We start from the raw sequence: 17,821 nt of genomic DNA, 5'->3' as shown, positions 1-17,821 counted from the left end.
TCCGACTATATCATTCGTAGCAATGTGATATATGCCATTATGTGCAAGCAGTGCCCTTCTGCCATGTACATCCCATGAAACCTCCTTAAGGCTGTCACAGCGCACTTTAGTTAACTGTTTAACTTCCTTTGAACTGTTTTTTTTTAAACACATGGATGGATTTTACACCCAGAAGCTCATTTCCATAGCTAAGCTCCAGAAAACAGAAATACGTATTCATTCACATTCCATCTACTGTGCATCATTTAGACGCCTGGGGTGAAATTCTGGCTCCACTGAAGTCAAAAGTCCCATTGACTTAAATGGAGCCAGGATTTCACCCTTGGTATTTTCTAAAGGAAATATGTCTGATTTTTATCTGGATTTTGTATTCTGTGTCAAGGAGAGAGAATCAGCAAGGCTCCTACTTGAACTACTCCCTGCCTGCTGCCCTGATTCATTATTCATGAGCAGGGAGGGTGGGTAGATTGCCAGTTGTAGCTACAGTTTCACCTCTCCCCATTCCAAAGAGGTGGGGATTTGGTGATGCTCTTGTACTGGATTCTGCTTGTGCTTCTTTCATCTTTCTCTTGTCACAGTGGTACCTCGCTGACGGGCTTCAGTAAACTACAAGGTGCTAAATTCTGTCCCAAGGTACTGCGTGTTGGTGTAAGTCCAGAGCAATTCCACTAGAGTCTGTGGAGATACTCTGGATTACTCAGGTGTAACTGAGAGCAGAATTTAACCCTAAATCCATACAGAAAACAGCTTTCCAGGTTCCCTGGTGTCCTATAAGGCAGAGCAGTGAGACTAGCCTTATTACCTGCACTGGTGCCCTGAAACCATGCCTGGAATTCACTGAGTCCCAGAGCAGGACCAGGTGGTGTGTGATTCTCCCACTGTTACTGAATCTGATGCTCACTTGTGGACCCCTCCCTCTAATCAGCATTCCTTCTATTAGTGGTGTTTAGTGTACTAAGGCTGTTGTGTTGTATTGTCTTCCTCGCACTTGGTCTTGACTTAGACATACATTATCACTAATAGAAAGTACATCATGTTTACTCCTTGTTTGCTTTTCTATTTCCCGGCTTCACACATTTTTCCCTTTGAAGATGTTGCTTAAGGTATATTCATCCAACTGTTATCTACTGTGGTATCTGAAATATAAGAGAGCTTTGTTAGGATGTGCATTCCAGCTTAGGTTGTCTTCCATTATACAAAACAGTTTCTCAGCATGTTGTTAGTTTTTGTGTCTTGCTTGCAGGAGCTTTTTCTTTTGATACTCGGTATTGAACATTGTTGCGCAATAACATGCAGCTTTGTGGAATTATGCCCGAGTGTAATAGACAGATACACCAATGCAGTGTTCTGTGCTTCCCAGTTTGAATGACTACCAGTGGGAGATCTGCATCAGAAGTTCCTCCCCTAGCCAAATACCTGTGGTGTTTTGTCTCATGCCATGCTGCTGTATTGTTGCTGCCATTTTTTATGCTGGGAGAAAGGGGAGGCAAAGAAGAAAGTGGGAGCCATCAAGAGAAGGGTGAGGAAAGCAGAAAAAGATGGGAAACTTAGGAAAAAAAATAGAAAAGGAAGATGGGGAACGGGGCAATGGAATGAGAAGAAAGCAAAAGAGGAAACGTGATGGGGAGGGAGTTTTCTTTCCTCTCTCTTGCTTTCTCCCTCACTGCTTTTCTTTTATTACCTCCTCTCACTACCCGTAATATCTATATTTTGTTTCTTTTGACAGTCACAAAATAAGTAGTGTAGTCTCTATCACAGAAAGAGCTTCTGCCTGAAACTGGAGTTGCTGCTAACTAGTTGACTGAAAGGTGCACGTATGACTTAATGGAGATGCTATCAATGTGTAATCTTGCCATAGCATTGAGCTGCATTTAGAGCTTTTAAAGTAATATCCCTATTTGCTTATTGTAAGAAAGGCCAAAATGCAGCACTAAGCAAGAGAGACAGTCTGAAAGTAAACATTCTGGGCTTAATAAATGGCACATCCAAGTCCTCTTAAACTTGTAAATACAGTACTACTCACTGGTTAGCTGGAAATTAGAAGCATAAATTATATCTTCTCAGAAAGCAAGCTCTACATTGATTTCCATATGAACTGACTCCTGTCTGGGAATGCAAAAAGTATTAGAGAGATTTGTCTGGTAAGAGCAGTTAAGCTGCCTGCACCGTTCTTAGAATGCTTGACATGATGCTGTTCACTAATGCATATATTCAGCCCCTAACAACTTGAGCAAGTGACAGAAAACTGTTAAGAGCTGGAGAGATTCTCCAATGTCCTTGATTAACTGACAGCATTTTTGAGCCCATTAGTGTCTCTTCACACAAAAAGCAGATGTCTTGAAAACAAAACCAAAATAACCATATCTTGGATATGCAATTGGTATGTGATTCCAATAACTGTATCCCATGAATATAGTTATCTAGCATTTTAGCTTTGGCCATGGCTGCTAATGCATACATTTCCTAACTGTTTAGACTCAGTTAATCAATCTACAGCAGGTGTCGTTAAAAATCAACATTTTTTTGCTCCACAATAATTGTAGAGCTGTAGAGTAGCAGCTGTGTTAGTCTGTATTCGCAAAAAGAAAAGGAGTACTTGTGGCACCTTAGAGACTAACCAATTTATTTGAGCATAAGCTTTCGTGAGCTACAGCTCACTTCATCAGATGCACAGTATGCATCCGATGAAGTGAGCTGTAGCTCACGAAAGCTTATGCTCAAATAAATTGGTTAGTCTCTAAGGTGCCACAAGTACTCCTTTTCTTTTTGTAGAGCTGTAGCATATCTTCTAAGTACAGAAAGATGTCCTGGCTAGCAGCGGTACGTAGGACAGTGAATGTTGAGTTTTTAATTTTCATTTAGTTAGGGCTATGGTGTGATTTGAACTACAGGCCCACTTGAGGCCAAGAGGGAGTAAGATTTGACCCATATGCCTCTAAATGGGCTACTGGGACTTGGGTACGTGCCTGCTTACTGCCTCCTTGGGGCACCATCCTCTCACTTGCTGTCTAGCACAACTGAGCCAGTACAGAATGTGGTAGTAATTTACTCTGATAAAGGCTAATAGTAAATCATTACTGAGCTGGAGCAAGGGTAGAGCAGAGAGGGATGCTCCTGGATTGGTGTGACTAACACCACCCATGCATCACTATGGCCTGTGTCCTTGAGATACCATCTAGTCATTATTGATTACATTTTATAAAAATCTCAGTTGGGGCTATCCAGTGTTCTGGGCATAAATTCAAATACATGCTATGAAAGGACTTTCCATACATACATGAATTTCTACCAAACCCATCAGCTCTCTTGCTCCCCAGAACTCCAGGGGAAAAAAGGCTTTGCAGCCTATATAGAAGGTTAACAAACCTGGATGCTGATGGTCCAAGAGGAGAGTGCACTCCAAAGTAAAGGAACCTTCATGGAGAAAACCTTGTCTATACTAAAGGGGATACTGTTGATCTCAACTGCTGCAGCATGGTACAGGGAGGGAGGTGATCTTTCAGATAACCAAAGCCCTACCTATTTACTGGTTTAGGGATTAAAACCACACCTTGAGTTCCACCTGGTAGCCTATTGGAAGCATTCCACTCTGACTCCTTCCCCCAGGTGATTTCATGGTTTAGTCCCATGCCATGTAGAGTGCATCATTATAGTCTAATCTTTAACGGCATCCACTTTAATATCTAGGAACGCTGGCCTTTTATTGGGGTTGTAAATTAACGCATGGTCTCTGCATTAGAAGTGTGGTGTAGTACCTGAAGAAAGCAGGCTGTATAAGGGATAACTGCATGGCTGGGGAAGAATTGCTTTTGTTAGTCCAGTGTGCTATAACTATCAGTAGTTATGCAAAGCAAAATTTAGGCTGAATACCACAAAAATCCCATTCTAACAGTGACACTCATTGGAGTTTGGAATAACCTCTCAACGAAAGTCCAGTCTCCTGAAGCATTTAAACGTACACACTGTAAGGCCTGGTCTACACTGCGGGGTTGGGAATCAACCTAAGTTACACAACTTCAGCTATGTGAATAATGTAGCTGAAGTCGACGTACTTAGATCTACTCACTGCGGTGTCTCCACTGCGGTGAGTCGACAGCTGACGTTCCCCCGTCGACTTCTGTACTCCACCAGGGCGAGAGGAGTAGGCGGAGTCGACAGGAGAGCGCTCGGTGGTCGATTTATCGCGTCTAGACTAGACATGATAAATCAACCCCAGCTGGATCGATCGCTGCCCATTGATCCAGCGGGTAATGTAGACAATTACTGCAGGGAACAATCCTGTACTGGCAAGGAGTTAGACAAGGTACCCTGAAAGTTATTTTCCATCTTAAATTTTTATGATTTCTTGGCTTCATTATAGCCCATGTGAAGTATTCATAGTGTGTGGTGTGTGCTGCATGATTAATGCAGGAATAATATGGGGCCAGATCCTGGCATGAGTTCACAGCCTGTGGGCCTGGATTTCCCTGAGGGCAGGGTAGGAAGGTTCATCCTCCACAGCAGTGCAACCACTTTTTTGGCTGCTACTGTAGCCTAAAGGCCACAGAAGCGACCAACTCCAGTAGGGAGTGATGAGCGGCTCCGCATGGTTGCAACTCCATGGGCCAACCCTCCCCTCTCTCTTGCATTCTACAGCACAGTGAACCACGGTAGAACTATTCTCAGTGGTGCATAGGGGACAAAAATACTGAACCTTGTGTGAGGACCACAAATCCTGCCCTTGGGAAGTAGAGCTGCACCAGTTCTGTTGTGGCCAGGCCTTTCCACCATCCGGGCAGGATGGGGATGACATTAGACAAAAGCCTTTTTGAGCTAGAATTGGCATCAAGAAATACTACAAGAACAAGCAAAACCGAGGAAGTTGTTCATATTTCAGATGCATAAGTGCAGCCTGTTGCAACATGTAATTGTGTGTCTGAATCAAAATGCTTTCACTGAACCACAGTTAGTGATTAGTAAATAATGTTAGCCCAAACCCATTCACTAGTATAAAGTATTTTCCTCTCTTCCCTCCCTCCTGACACTAGGTCTTGCTTTCTAAGTGAGCCTGTCAGAAAGTAGTGATGATGTATTCTTGTTTCATATCGTCTGAAGTTTTCCGGTCCCTAGAACACTAAAAGCCAGGTGTAGGTGGCTTTCCTATCTTTGTTTAGGAATAAACAAAACCAAACAATACATGATCTTTCTAGTTGCCTATCCCAGTTTCTAGGAGCATAGGAACTGCCCCTGTGAAACAGCTCAATGGTCCAACTAGTGCAATATCATGTTTCTGACCGTGTCTAATGCCCATTTGTTCCAGAGGATGGTGGCCCTCCTGTACTATAGGGAAAATTTCTTCATAACATCTTTTGACAATGAGCTAGTGCGCTGAAGCATGGAAACACTTCCTTTTAGACTTTTATCCCAGCTAGTGCAACTACAGGAGCTCTGTTTCCTCAGATAAGTACCTGCCTTTTTTGTTTTGTTTTGGTATTTTTGTTTTCCAGAAGATGAGGTGCTAATTCTGCAGGTCTGGACTATAGAACTTCAGCAAAACCAGGTGGTAGGTAAGGTAGGTCACACCTTTCAAAGCCAATGGTAAACCTTAAATAATTATTAACAAAAATACTGGAGCTCAGTATGAAAGAGAGGAAGCTGTTGGCAGCACGTTTTCCATGAAGGTCCTCAGCTTTGGAATTTGCTCCTCTCCTTGGCCCACCATACTCTTGATTTGTTAACCTTCTAGAAGCATGGCACCTCATCCTTCCCCTCCCCCAGCTCCTTCACAGGGACTGGAGAAGGAGGTGGGGGGATGGTCTTGTTTGGGAACTGGGACTGAGGGTAAATAAGGATAAGGGGTCTGATATGCGCAGGGTATGCTGAAGGTAAGGCTGATATAAATAAATAGGATGACATTACAAAGAAAAATTAAAAACCAACATTTTTCATTTTGTTAAAATTGTTCATTAATTTTGTCAATTTTTAGTTTAAAAAAAAAAAAGCTTCAGTCGTTCAGGTATTATTTTTTTTAACAGTTTCCCCACCTCCGCATTTTCAATTTTTTTCATGTTGGAAAAGGTTGATTTGGTCAACAAAACATTTTTTGTTAACGCACTTTTTCTTTTTGCCCAGCTCTAGTTAAGATTGGTGAAATATTAATGGCATGTGGTAGGATTTTATTACAATGAAGTTTGTAATATTGCATATTTCATTTGCCATTAGGGAACCCAAAGCATTTGCCTGGGTGATTTTTATATGTTGGTTTACAAATAAAAATATAAAAACATTATTTCACAGGAAAAGGTCCTTGGACAATTGAATCAGAAAGAAAAACAGGAACATAAAAAGTGTGGAGTGGTGTCATATATGGAGTGTCCTCACTTTAATAGTTTCACAGTCCTGTGGGATATTTTGCAGAATTCTCCAGGAGCTGTGAAATTGAGGCTGCTATCCCAGGGAATCTTTTCAAACGTTAGCAGCTTCATTGTCAGTTGAAACAGAATCATTTGAACCCAGGCTTCTATTGCAGACAACTCTCTAATATGTTTGGGTTTTTTTTCAGTTTAATACAAATGTAAAACTGGAGAGACTACGTGATCCTTGGGGAGCATTTTTCTGTTAATCTGTCCGTTAGTTTGTTTGCCACGTGCTTGCTTGTCTGAATATTATTTTGTGGTCTGGTGTGGGGGTTGTGTGCTGAGCCTAGCAGCCTGCTAGCCAACTGGCCTTACTAACGAGCTCTAGCCTGCTCCCTTCAATCATTAATCCCTTTAGGATCCCTTGACAATGGGTCGGGGCTAGCTCCTGGAGAATGGAGGTTTAAAAAGCCAGCCCATAGGTGTTCTGTGAAGCTAGCAAATGGGAGTTTTGTGATGGAGTTTAGCGAGGGAGCATGAGAGCCAGATATGCTTAACAAACATATTCTAAACTTAGGCTTATAATCGTCTCCAAAAAACAAGCAAGCAAGCAAACACCCCTTCACCCAAGAGTAAAAATAATGCACCCAGAAGTACAGCAGAGTGTGGGGGGACTATTAAGTTTATTGCACTGAATGCAGCATGTATGATTACCTGCCTCGTGGGCAGGTGCCATATAAGTGCATTCAGTATAAGCAACTCGTGGCCTTCAGAGACCCAGTCCAGGCCCTTGAGACTACAGTGGTTGAACTGGAGGACCTAAGGGAGACAGGTACATAGACAAGACTTTCTGGAACACACTAGAGTGATCCTTCCCCCAGCCTGACAGCCTGTGTGCTGTTAAGGAGGATGAAAGTCTCAGGGAAGGAGAACATTAAGTTGGAGCAGAGGCAAACTATCCCATAGTTGGGACCCTCTTTCCAGATGATGTCATGATATCCTATGACACTGAGAATACCCCGGCAGGGGAAGGGTCCCCAGTTATCAGGAAGAGACAGCTAACAGTAATGGGGGATTCAATTATTAGAAATATAGATAGTTGAGTTTCTGATGACCAGGAGAACCACATGGTGAATTGCCTTCTGACTGCAAAGTTTGCAATCTTTTGAGACAGATAGGTAGATATATATGCAGTCTGGGGAGGAGCCGGTGGTCATGGTGCATGTAGGTAACAGTGACATAGGGAAAGGTAGGAATGACCTCCTGGAGGCCAATTTTATACTGCTAGGTAAGATATTAAAGTCCAGGACCTCCATGGTTGCATTATCTCAAATGCTTTCAGTTCCACATGCAGGGCCAGTTTGACAGACAGACCTTCAGGGTTTCAATGCATGGATGAGACAACTGTGTTGGGAGGAGGGATTTAGGTTTATTAGGAAATGGGGAACCTTTTGGGAAAGGAGGAGGCTATACAGGAAGGATGGGTTCCACCAAAATCAAAATGGAACTAGATTGCTGGCATATAAATTTTAAAAGGTCATAGAAGAATTTTTAAACTAAAGGAGGGGGAAAGCTGACCGGTGTGCAGGAGCACATGGTTCAGACAGAGGCATCCCTTAGTGGAGGATTTATTAAAGGGAATACTCTATATCCTAGTAAAGAGGAGAGGATAGAAATTGGTAAAGTACAGACAGGAACTGAAGAGAAACAGTCAAATGAAAAAGAGTTTCATTCAATTATATCACATGAAGGCAGGCCACTAATATTGACAAATTTTAGAAGTGCTTCTGTACACATCCTAGAAGTCTAAATACTATGAAGAGTGAACTTGAGTGCCTGGTATTAAATGAGGATATTGATATAATAGGCAGCACAGAAGCTTGGTGAAATGATGATGGTCAATAGGATATGGTAATACCAGAGTACAAAATATACAGGAATGACAGAGTAGGTCATGCTGTCGGGGGAGTTACTATATGTGAAAGAAAGCATAGAGACAGATATAGTAAAAATCTTAAATGAATCAACGTGTATCATAGAATCTTTATGGATAGAAAGTCCATCCTTGAATGATGAGTATAGCAGTAGGGATATACTACTGACCACCTAAACAGGATGGCAGTGGTGATTGTGAAATGCTCAGGGAGATTAGAGAGGCTACAGAATTAGAAAACTTAGTCTAAATCCCCCATTATTATTAACTCCATATTGACTGTGAATATATCACTTATGGAGATAGTATGCAGAAATAAAATTCCTAGACACCATTGATAGACTACAGCTAATGCTGAAATCCACAAGGGGAGATGCAGTTCTTGATTTACTCCGAAGTGGAGCAAAGGATCTAGTCCAAGAAATGAATATAACTGAACCACTCGGTAGTAGTGACCATAATGTAATTACATTTTACATCCGTTTAGGGGAACGAAATACCAAAGAAACCTAGCATGGTACCATTTAACTTCAAAAATGGAAATTACACAACAGTGAGGAAGCCAGTTAAATGGAGATTAAAAGAATCAGTCAGAAGAATTCCTGCTAGCTGCATGGAAACTGTTTAAAAACACCATAAGAAAGATTCAGACTAAATGTATTTCCCAAATAAAAAGGAAATAACAGTAAAAGGACCAAAAAATTGCCACCATGGCTAAAAAGCTGAGCAAGAGAGGAAGTTGAGGCAAAAAGGTGTCCTTTAAAAATTGGAAGTCAAATCCTAATGAGGAAAATAGCAAAGAGTGTAAATTCTGGCAAGTTAAATGTAAAAGTATAATTAATCAGGCCAAAAAATAATTTGAAGAATGAATAGCAAAAGAGAGACAAATTAACAGCATTTTTTTTAAAGTACCCCAGAAACAAGAAGCCTGCCAAACAACCGGTGGAGCCACTGGACGACCATGGTACTAAAGGAACACTCAAGTTAGACAGGGCTGTTGTGGTGAAGCTAATTAATTCTTTGCATTGGTCTTCACTGTAGAGGATCTGAGGGAGATTCTGACACCTGAGCCATTCTTTTTTGGTGGGAACTGTCCCCGACTGAGGTGCCAGCAGTAGTAAGTCACCAGTACTAGATGGTATTCATCCAAGAGTTCTAAATGAACTAAACTATGAAATTGCATTAAAACTGTGGTATGTAACCTACTGCTTAAATCAGTCTCTTTACCAGATGACTGGAAAGTAGCTAACGTAGAGCCGATTTTTAAAAAAGGCACCAGAAGTGATCTTGGCAATTATTGGCCAGTAAGCCGAACTATAGTACCAGGCAAATTGGTTGAACTGATAGTTAAGAACAGAATTATTAGACACATAGATAAACACGATATACTGGGAAGAGTCAATACTGCGTCTGTAAAGAGAAATCGTGCCTCACCAATCCACTAGAATTTTTAAGGGAGTCAACAAGCATGTGGACAAGGCTGATCCAGTGGCTATAGTGTACTTGGACTTTCAGAAAGCCTTTGACAAGCTCCCACACAAAGGCTCTTAAGGAAAATAAGCAGCTCTGGGATAAGAGGGAAGGTCCTCTCATGGATCAGTAACTGGTTAAAAGACAGGAAACAAAGTGTAGGAATAAATGGTCGGTTTTCACAACGGAAACAGCCAAATAGCAGGGTCCCCCCAGGCTATGTACTGGGGCCTGTGCTATTGAACATATTCGTAAATGATGTGGAAAAGGGGGTAAACAGTAAGGTGTCCAAGTCTGCAGATATAAAATTACTCAAGATAGTTAAGTCTGAAGCTGACTGAAAAGTTACAAAGGGATCTCATGAAACTGAAGGACTGGGTGACAAAATGGCAGATGAAATTCAGTGTTGATAAATGCAAAGTAATGCACATTGGAAAGAATAATTCCAACTATACATACAAAATGATGGGTTGTGAATTACCTATTACCATTTGAGCAGGATCTTGGAGTCATGGTGTACAGTCTTCAGAAAACATCTGCTCAGTGTGCAGGGGTAATCAAAATAGCTAATAGAATGTTAGGAACCATTAGAAATGGGACAGAGAATAAGAAAGGAAAATATCATGCCACTATATAAATCCATGGTACATCCACAACTTAGATGCTGTGTTCAATTCTGGTTCCGCAGCTCAAAAAAGATACATAGCAATTGGAAAAGGCAATACAAATGATTAGGGGTACAGAACAGCTTCCATACAAGAAGAAATTAAATAGAGTGGGTCTGTTCAGCTTAGAAAAGAGACCCTAAGGGGGGATATGATAAAGGTCTGTACAGTTAAGAATGGTGTGGAGAAAGTGAATAGGGAAGTGTTATTTACCCCTTCGCATAGCATGAGAACGAGGGGTCACCCAATTAAATTAAGTCAGCAAGTTTAAAACAAAGATAAGGAAGTACTTCTTCACACCACACACAGTCAACCTGTGGAACTCGTCGTCAGGCCAAAACTATAACCGGGTTCAAAAAACAACTAGATAAATTCATGGAGGATAGGTCCATAAAAGGCAATTATCCAGGATAGTCAGGGATGAAACCCCATGCTCTGGGTGTCCCTAAACTACTGACTGCCACAAGCTGGGACTGGACGATGGGGGATGGATAACTCAATATTTGCCCTGTTCTGTTCATTCCTTTTGAAGCACCTGGCACTAGCCTCTGTCAGAAGACAGGACACTGGGCTAGATGGACCATTGGTTTGATGCAGCATATCTATTGTAAAGCTTAATACATTGTCCTAAGGATTGCACTTTTGGAGGATTGAATCTAGACTTGTTCCCATATGCAGTGTGGGCGGTATCTTCATAGTTTCTTTGATGGGAGACAATAGTTGATTGAGTTCATCCACCTGAGAAATAGATCACGCTCCATTAAACCAAAAAGTGCTGAAACATGTAGCCATTGTTAGATCATCATATGTTGGTCAGGATTGCATGGATAAGCACTATGTCTAAAATGCTTTCCAGACCACAGAAGTTACAAGCATGGTATACTTTGTCATGTAATAATATGAACACTGAATCAACTGTGGTTAGTGGTAAAATTGCAGTGGTTAATGCCTGCTCTTGATAGGTAGTGTAGGAGGCAATCCCTTAAGAGACACAGTAGTGTCCAAGGGCTAACTAGAGACATTACATGTAGCTACAGACCTCAGGTACAAAAATGATCTGGTGACCCCAAAATCTAGACAAAATGAAATATTTCACTGACAACAATGAATTAATGAAGTGTACCTTTTTTGAGCATGCATGCAATATCTCTGGAAATAGTCAAGTGAGATTGGGCAGACTTTTCATGATTGAGATGAAACGTTTTGGGAGAGTGAAGAATTGCTATTCTAGCTCCTCCTATAATAACTGTAATTATTGATTGTACATATAGATCAGGACTGTATTGAGGAGCACATCCTAGTGCTCCAAGAGACTCTTCCAACTGGTCAGCAGCAAGATCGTCTAAGGAGGTGAATACTCTATTTTGAAATTGTGCTCTTACTACAAACTTTTTTAGACAGAAGCAACTTCAGTATGCCATGATCCATCTGGAGCCAACCCAGCATGCTAGAATCTAATGAAGACCTCATTCAACCTTCTGAACAAGCCAAAAACACCCCAGAAATTTTCTATAAACATGTCAGACCCAGCCTGCACCACCTGAAGCCATTCCTTACTAGATAAGAATGAGGATCCCTCTCCCTAACCTTGCAGAATAACCCAGGTTCACCTTCCATTACTGCAGACCACACTCACCAACTATAAAGAAGGTGTATCTATCCCCACTATGCAAGAACTACCTGCATCAACCTGGGATATTTCCCCTGCTACTGGAATAAATTCTGAACTATTCCCAATAGCAGTAATGATTTTCATTTACTCCTTTTTTTCCCCCTTGCCTATTGCATTAGCTTGATACTCTCATCAAATTTAGCTTCAACTCATGTTCTCTTTTCAAAATCAATTACAATTTTTCTTTTGTAAGCAGCAGCATTCTCTGGTTTGTTTTTGGCTCTTTGGACATGGTTCTGGATTAATTTTGGTGTGTTTAAAAATGTGTAGAATTCATTATAAATGAGTCCAGTTTGATAGCTGCTTGTTGGGGATGAGGGTAACATGGGGGTAGTTTACAGGTGGTTCTGGCTGAGTGCAGGCTAGCGAATAGTTGATACCAAAAAATTCAGGCTTGAATTTAGAACTGTTCTGGTTATAGTTTCAAGTTTCTTTCTGGATTAAGGTTGTCTCCTTAAGGAAATGCTACTGCCTCTGATATTACTACATATACTGATTGGATGGCTGTCGAAACATTATTGTATAACCTTAAACATTCTGGCACCAACGATAACCTCTGCTAATGTACTGTGCTGGCATTCATACAGGGATTGCTGCACTACAGGAGTGTGTAATGCATGCAAAGTGGTTCTATTATAAAATGCAGTATGAGTGCTAGGTTGTGAATGCAGGGCTGTTTGCTGGGAGAGCTTTGAGCAGAATGCTGAAAGTTTCCATTTTTGCTAGCTTGTTTTTTTACCATTTTTTTGCCTGCTGAAAGCTTTGAACATTGGTTAATGCTTAAAGAAATTATGTTAATAATAATAATAATAATAATGATGAATGTGGCTTGATTGGTTTTCGAAAAACAAGACACGTATAAAGGCTTATCAGAATTTAGAAAATTGGTATCACCCTCCCCCCCCCCCCAAAAAAAAAAAAAAAAGTGGTTTAAAAAGCCAGGTTCAAATTCTGGCCTCTGATTTGGCAGCATTGCAGATGGACTGTAAAGCTGTCCTAAATAGGCAGCTAGGATTTCCGGGACAAATCCTGGTGGGTGTAGAGCCAACATAGCTGGTCTTTTATCACCTCTTCTGCCCCAGGCCCATGTCAGGGATAGAGGGAGTGGGACTAGAATGTGCTATGCAGTGGTGAGAGTCCCTTTAAGGTCATTATGAGCTGGTATGAGAGTAACTGTGAGGCAGGGAAAGAGCTATTCTGGGATCCCAGGTAGGGAGTGATGACTGGTTTCAGAGTAGCAGCCATGTTAGTCTGTATCTGTAAAAAGAAAAGGAGTACTTGTGGCACCTTAGAGACTAACCAATTTATTTGAGCATAAGCTTTCGTGAGCTACATCCAATGAAGTGAGCTGTAGCCCACAAAAGCTTATGCTCAAATAAATGTGTTAGTCTCTAAGGTGCCACAAGTCCTCCTTTTCTTTTTGCAGGTAGGGAGTATGCACCCTGCACATACCACAGAGCTACTGTGTGCCTTGGCAGTGCACCCTGAGCCATAGTTTGAGGGGTTTGGGGATGGGGAAGGGGTATCCCAGGGAGACATGGGAGTGCGGCCAGTGGATCTGCCTCTGGGCAGAGCTGGGGTGTAGGAGTTGCAGGAGCTACTACAGCTCTTCTTGCCCGAGCATCATTTAAAACCCTTGATTTTTTTTCCCAAAGGTTTAACTTGGGGGCTATATTGTCCTCTGGGCTGCCATTGGTGGGGGGACAGCCACGGCAGCTGGAGTGGGATTGGGCTGTAGCTGTGGACACAGGCCTGGCAATGCCTCTTTTGCCAGATCTGTGGTGTTGTCCTTTGGCTGGTTCACTCACCTCGAGTGCTATTGTGCTGTGCTATTTAACGGTAGCCCACTGCACCCTCCTGGTTGCTAGCGGGAACTGCACTTGAGTGCATCTGCTGCAGGGAGTCTGATCCATACTGTACAGCTAGTCATGCTTTAGGGCTCTGGACCACTCTTTATCATATCTCTACCCGCAGATCCTCCTTAGGGCTCCAGAGCTTCAAAGCATGGGGCTGTGAACTGGAGCAGGGAGGTGGGTGAATGTATGGGCCTGGTGAAGGGAGCCTGACGAATGTGGGTGCCCATATGGGTGACTGAGCGAAGGAGAGCCTAAAACAGCAATGGGAATAATTGAAGTGGGATAGAGAGGAAGGGATGTAGATGGGGGAAGGCTGCAGGAATGCTGTGAGCGCAATGATTGGAGAGTGGGCACATTGCAAGGGGACAGGCTTCAGGATGCCTCTATTTTGAAATCTTGTCCCAGACCCTAAAAACCTGGCTGCAGCCTTGAGAATCCTATTAGGAAAAAATCCTTACAAGAAAAGGGATTGGACGGAGGCGCAGCCTGCCAAAGGTGGAAACCCCTTCACTTGGATTATAGAAAACTGGTCTGGACAAAGTACTGAAGACTGTAGTAAATGAGATAATCTTACAATGGCAGGGGGAAAGACTAGGTCACCCTCCAGGTCTTTTGGATCTTTATAATTCTGTACTTGGTATCTCCAAGAGTGTTCGGGGTTTTTTTGTTTTTTGGTTTTGGTTTTTTTTGAACTTCAGAGTTTGCTTTCTCTTTTCTTAGACCATGTATCCCCAGCAATGTGCCTAGCTAGTTACCAAATTACTGAGTGGGAGGCAGAAAGACATGTATTTCAAAAATCCATACATCCTTTTATGTCATCTTTTATTGTCACATTAATATCCTTAAAATGTCAGTGACTTCCCTACATGTCTGCAAGCCCTGCTTCATAACCAAAGATATTTTACATGTGTGCAAGCCCAAATTTGTAGGCTTCAGGTTTGTTTGTTTTTTAATGAAGGGGGAGAGGAGGAAATGACAGAAGTGTGTTTTTTCTCATTTTTATTTTTGAAATTCAGAAGAATTAATTGCAACAGGAGGGCAATAATCTTTGCTGGCTAAATATTTCTCATAATCATGAGAGTGATTTCTATTAGATTACCTTGCCAAAAGAATACTAAAATAATAATAATATAATAACCAAAGAAATAAAAATTGCTGACTCATTATCTCTCTTTGCTGACATGGAGACTGGGATGCCTGAAACTTTTCTCCTGGCAAGTGAGATTATGAATATGTTTTTCATTAAGCAGTCAAAAAAGGAGTTCAGGATCTGAGTAAGCTCAATGTAGAGAATAAAAAGCACTGTTCATCAATACTGTCACAGTTCTACTCCATAATTAAAGGACATCTTTGGTAGCATTCCATAGATGTGAAGGAAGTTCAAGTGCCAGGGAAGTGCACACCCAAGCTTTGTACTGTGACATGGAATGACATCACATGATAGAGTTCAGTCCTTCTTCCATTTATGTTAAGGGAAAAAATCCTGTTGACTTTAATGAAAGCAGAACTGGATACATAGGGAAAAATTTGGGCTGGCTCATGTGTAGTTGTGCTTGGGGGTGGGGAACATTAGTCATGGACCCAGGAGAATTGGGTTCTATTGGTGGCCCTACTACTGACCCTGGGCCAGTCATTCCTCCTCTCTCTGTTTCTGAGTTTCCTCATATCCTTTGTCTGTCTTGTGTATTCAGTTTTTAAGCTCTTCAGGGCAAGGGCTCTGTCTGTGTTTTTTACAGTACGTAGCATGGTGTGGTCCTGATGGGTTAGAATGAGAGAGAGGAGCTGAAGAACCTGGGTTACAGGCCTAAGTGTCAGGGAGGTTGGGAATGCCATAAGCTGTTGAGAACGGGGAGGGTTTGGGAGGAACGATTATGAATTTAATTTTGACCAAGGTGTTTAAGATGACAATGAGCCATCGATGATGAAATATCTGAGTTAAAAATGGAAAGATGAGACTTATTAGTAAAAGCAAGAAAAATCACTGTCCCATGCTTTCCTGTCATAGTTGTTATATCCTTTGGAAATGATTTATATTTCTGAGAGCATTAGCAGTGAATATGTGAGTCTGTCCATGGTCTCTATAACCAACTAGCCGAAATCCCTCATTGTATATGAAACTCAGGTAGTGAATGAGACTGGTCCAAAAGAGAACACTGTGAAGATAAAAATGGTGTAATTTGCTCAGACAAGGGTCTAGAAACACATTACGAAGAAAATCACATCACGTCTTAACAAGCTTATGAGTGAGGCCCTCATTATGTAAGATACTTAAACTCATGAACTGCTTGTGGCAAAAAAACTATTTTTCTCATGAGAGCCTTTTTGAAAGGAATCTGATAGTTAAAGCTGATGGGGTAGCTTTTCTCTGACTATTAAAATGATTGGTTAACTGCTGTGACCTATGTACTTGACTAATGAAAATTCTGAAAAATGTAATTCTGAAATGTATTCTGAGGTTTAAAATACATTATATGTAATGTTGCAGGAAATAAAACAAACTGATCAGATGGAACTATAACCTTACTGAGGAAGTACATTGCTGCTTCTTTGAAATGGTAGATACAAATGGATATTTTCTTTCTTAAAAATGAGTGGTGAATATGTTGTAGATGGAGTCATCAGTCACTAATTAACTAGTAATTTGGGGAACATAAATATAGTACCAAAGTGAACAAGTAGACTCAGGAGATAGATTATTTAATATTTGTTTTATGGTAGCACCTAGAAGGGTAGAGCCTCAATTGGTCTTAATTGTCATAGCTCCATAGAATTCAATAGAGCTATTCCAATTTATACCACTGAGGCTCTGCCCCAGATGCCTCAAAGGATCAGGGCCTCATTGTTCTAAGCACTGAACACACCTGACAAAAAGACATCTTCTGCTCCCACAGAGTTTACGTAAGTATATGATGAGAAACAACAAATGGATAATGGGATACACCTTTTACATTTAGATCAGTGTTTTGTATCTAGTGAAAGACAATAAGGGTGTTTGATGGCCTACTGCAAATGAAGTAGTTGTTCTCATCCTGCACGTATTGGACAAATATCCACATCACAGAAATGACCTCTGGAGCAGACAGAAACAAACAAAAAACCCCAAGGAATGAACATGAATGAAGAGCAAAGTATCTTCTGATCCCGTTGTATGGCATGGTTGACCGGTAGTGGTGATCGGGTGGGAAGAAATGTCAACTGCTCTTGGTGCAGTTGTAACACACACACCTCCTGGATGTGGTGTTCTGTCCCATCTAGGGGCACCAAGACCACCTAGAGAAAGAGATAAAATGAGTCTGCTCTTCAGCTTTAGCTAACAGCCAGTTGCCTTTTAACTTATGTAGTAGAGGCTCATGCACGAAGCTCCAGAGGTCCCTGGTTCAATCCCGCCCACTGACGACTGGGGTCTGTTGGCGTTACACAGTCACCCTAGGGGATCCCAGCTTTTCCCTAACTGGTCCATTTCAATTCAACTGCAATTAGATCGGTCCATAGACTCTTAACTTAAATTGAGTCTATCAGCTCTTAAATTCCAGAGCTTACCAATCTCCTTTTGTCTCCTTGTTGATTTCCCAGATGCAGCCTGGCATGGGGTTGTTGTCCCCCTGCTATCCCAGGCCTCTCTGTTCCCCATCCTTTATAGTTTAGCTTATTTCCTTTAGCTGTGGGTGCATGTCTCCATGTTTGGCAGTTCTGGCAGCTATGCAGGGAGTGTGATTAGCCTGGTTGCCTGTAAATAGGAAAGACTCTCCTCTCCCTTCTGCCTGTGCTCAGTATGGGGTTTGTAAACCCCATTGCAGGAAGATTCCATTGCTATTTTCCATACTTGGCCTATCTGCCTACTTCTTCGGCCTCAAACTCTTTAGTGTCTGAGCACCTCCCAAACAAAATTT

This window comes from Eretmochelys imbricata, chromosome 3 (genome assembly GCF_965152235.1).
Source record: "Eretmochelys imbricata isolate rEreImb1 chromosome 3, rEreImb1.hap1, whole genome shotgun sequence".
In the NCBI taxonomy this organism is placed as follows: domain Eukaryota; kingdom Metazoa; phylum Chordata; order Testudines; family Cheloniidae; genus Eretmochelys; species Eretmochelys imbricata.
Note: the sequence above shows the minus strand (reverse complement) of the source record.